The following is a 3789-nucleotide window of genomic DNA, read 5'->3' as shown; positions in this document are numbered from 1 at the left end:
CAGGAATAAACTGCTTTAAGTTCCTTGTTTCCTCAATCCATTTATTGGCCATCGGACATTTGCAGTGTGGAGCCCTGCTGGCCTTTGGAGCCCGGAAATAACCTCCAAACGGAGCAAAACGAGTTAAATGGCTTGGCAGGCAGCCAGGATGACTAAGTCATTCTTCCAGCCTTACTGGAGCAGGAGTCAGGCATGGAACCGGACACATTTCCCATAATTGGAAACCCCTGGTCAGAGCTGCGGGATCCGGGGCTGCAGCAAAAGCTCTCGTGGGCTGTGAGCGGCTGGGGAGGCCACGGGCAGGGCACTCCAGAGGGGACATGCATGGCCATGACTGTGCCTGTTTGCAAGAACAGTAACCCAGGGACACAAATAGCAAATCACACATTTGGCCAAAATACTGGAAAACGAGGCTGGAGTTTCCGACACAGACACTGCCAGCCCCCTCTCATTGCCAAGGCTTTTCTGAAAGCCTTTTTGGACTCCCATAGGCACACGGGAATGTGCATATGGCACATCTCCAGCCTTAACTTTCCTCATGAGACCTTGAAGTGAGAAGCTGTGTGAGAGCAGGAGGAAAAACGTTTGATTTCAGTGAGAACATCTCTTTTCTTCCTGCCACGGAGGACAGGACTCATCTGTGGGCACTCCAGCAACACGTGACAAGAGCCAAGCGCTCTGTGGGAGCCGTGTGGGTGCTCCAGCACCCACAGCTCATTGAAGCACCCATCAGCCACCCTGCCGGCGCCACCTGGCCCAGGGCACGCTGAAACCCATCATCACCACCGGATGCTGCTGGGAAATGGGCAGTGGAAGAAGAAAACCAGCACCCCTGGGCTGGTCCCCTGGGCAGAGGTGTCCATGGCACTGGGATTTTTGGCTCTGGCTGGCCTCTGAGCACATTTCTTTGCAGCACACCCAGGCGCAGCCTCTCCCATGGCTGATAACGAGCTTGACCTTTATCTTTGGTGACTCATGGCTGCTCCTGTTTCACTTGCCTGTCAAGGGCCGGTTGTCTCCTCCATGGGAAAACTCTTTGAGTGTTGACCAGAGGCAGGAGAAGCACAACCACACCTGCAGCCAGAAATCCCCTTTAGCCACAGCCATTCCACCACTTATCATCCTTTGGTGCCTCACTCGCTTCTTCTGCTTCTGGTGTGAAGCCAGGCTCCAACAGTGATGGCTGCTCACAGATGGATGAGGGTGAGGGTGAGGGGGAGGGTGAAGATGAGGCTGCCCCAAGGGAAGGGCACCCTGTTCCCCAGCCTGAACTGCAGGAAGGTGGTTTTCATTCTCTGCAAGCAGTTGCTGCATGTCACCTTGGATCAAGTGATTTCTCATCCAGCAGTAATGAGGGAAGAAAGGGGGGGAAAGGCCTTCATCTCGTGAGAAAGCTGGGTACTGGGATGGAGAAGCAGCTGTCTCTGTGGGAGCAGATGCATTTCTCTGGGAGATAACAGGTTGTGGGTCACTGTAAAGCAGTCCCCTCCACAAACCATGCTGTGATCGATGATTGCTGCGGGTAGCGAGGGCGATGAGCTTTTGTGGAGCATCTGGGACCCCAGGGCAAAGGAAGTGGGAAGGCAGGGAGGAGGTTTGTGCTCGCGGGGGGCTGGCACGGAGCCTGCAGCGGAATCTCAGCCCCGACCTTCAAAGGGAGGAGGTTGCTGGCTCAGTGCTGACAGTCCCAGCTCCCACCCGGCTGTTTCAAAGGGCAGGTTTCCCTTCTCCCTGGCTAAAGGCGACCTTGTTCTCCCATCTGGCACGGGGCTGGGGCGGCTGGCCGGCAGCAGGGGTGACTCAGCGTGCCCACGCAGCAGCACCAGCCAGCTCCAGCTATATTTGACGAGCAGGTGAACTGATCATTGCTCACAAGGACCTTGGACCTTGCCTTCTTCCCCTTTTCTTCCCTTTTCTGCTGCGCTTGCCTTCCCTGGGGCTCCGTGAAGTGGCATTGGCCATAGCACAGGCCTGGCCACCTTCCTGCCTGTGGCCACTGCTCTGGGAGCACCTTGGGCATCCCAGCCATCCTGGCCAGCAGCTCAGTGCTCCCTGCAAGCCAAGGGCAAGCCTGGCAGTGGCGGCTGGGGCGGAGGGAAGGCCGAGGGCGCAGTGCAGCCACAGAGCTGCCAGCTTCTCTTCTGAATGACTTTTTATCTCTGTCGAGAGGAAGTTGTAAAGTGATTGTGTTTTATTGAAACACGGTGAGGGAGGACATCCCAGCACATGGAACCAAGTCAAGGCCAAAGCTCCAGCTGCCTGGCTGCCAGAGAGAGCAATAAAGCAGAGACACTCAGCCAGCAGCTCAGGCCCTGCAATTATTGCTGCTTCCCAAGGAACATTTCTACCACGTGCTTCCATTTTTCCCTCTCCAGTCATGCTGTAGCACAGACAAGGTGGTGTCTGCAGGAAAAGTGAACACGAGAGCTGGGTGGGTTAGTCCCACCTTGGTGCTCACTGTGTGGGGTCATAGGGAAGGTGTTTCTATCACAGGGCAGCTGCCTGCTGCTTGGCATAAAATAAAATAAATAAAATAAAATAAAATAAAATAAAATAAAATAAAATAAAATAAAATAAAATAAAATAAAATTTAAAAATAAAATAAAATCAGCTCCCAGTTGTGGCACTGCTTTAGCTTTCAGACACTCATCCCACCCCAGCAGCTCCTCCTGCCAACATGCACCAAGCTATTGCTGCCCCTTTGATCTGCTGGCTCTAGCACAAAAAGAAAAAAAAATAAAGATAGAAGAAAAAGAGAAAAAAAGCTGATTGCAGGTCGATTGGGGGTGCTGGGGCAAGATCTACAATTGCCAGAGGCGTGGCTGGGAGGCATTTGGCTTCCATCTACTCCTGCCTGTCAGCCCAGAGCCCCCATGAAGCCCTCCCTGCCCAGGGGGATGAGGGCGGAGCCCCCCAAAAACCCTCCTGCACCATACCGATACCTCCCTTTGTGCCACTGACAAGCTCGAAGGGGGTCGGTCGCCCCTCCCCTGCACCAACACCCCCTTTAATTAAAAATTGAAATCATGTAATTGCCTCTTCATTAAATCCAATTAAAGCCCGGCTGACAAGGGAGGAGGCGGCACATTTTGCAACTCGCCGCGGAGATGAGAAAGCGCACACCGCAATTACGGTGTCTCTTTGCTCTGCCTTCCCCCAACGTCTTCATCAGGGCTGCCTTTGAAATCGGACCCGCAGTGAGATGCTGCTGCTGGCGGGCTCCTCGCAGCCGGCAAACCCCGCGTACTGGTCGGGCTGGGTGCTGGGAGAGGCTGCCGCACACCGCGGAGGGGAAGGGAGGCCGGGCTGCCTCGTCTCCTTCCTCTCTCTCCTCTCCTTCCTCTGCCTTCTCTCCTTCCTCTGCCTCCTCCTGCCCTGCGCCCGCAGATGAGGCCAGGTGTGGAGGAAGGATGCTCAGGGGGATGAGGGGAGGACAACAAGACTGGGGGGCAGCATTCCTTGTGCCAGGCTATGCCAGGGGCCTGCTGGAGCTGGATGCCTACTGCAGCTCTGCATTTTGGTCTCCATCTCCTAGGCATGCTGCAAGGTCATGGATGGCTCGTTTTCAGGGCCAAGAGCACCCACAGGGGTGATCCCCACCCCTGCTTGTATTCAGGAATGGTGCTGACCTCTCACTGTGAGGTGGGGTGAATGTTCAGAGCGCTGCTGGTTTGCTGTCCCCAGCCGAAACAGAATCAGTTCCCAGGGGTTCACTCCCAGAGTGTTTATTTGCAGCCTCATTGTGTGAAAGGGACTGAAACACCTGCTCCCCAGAAGGCACAAGATGAA

The sequence above is a fragment of the Geospiza fortis genome, unplaced genomic scaffold (assembly GCF_000277835.1).
Source record: "Geospiza fortis unplaced genomic scaffold, GeoFor_1.0 scaffold524, whole genome shotgun sequence".
Lineage (NCBI taxonomy): Eukaryota > Metazoa > Chordata > Aves > Passeriformes > Thraupidae > Geospiza > Geospiza fortis.
Note: the sequence above shows the minus strand (reverse complement) of the source record.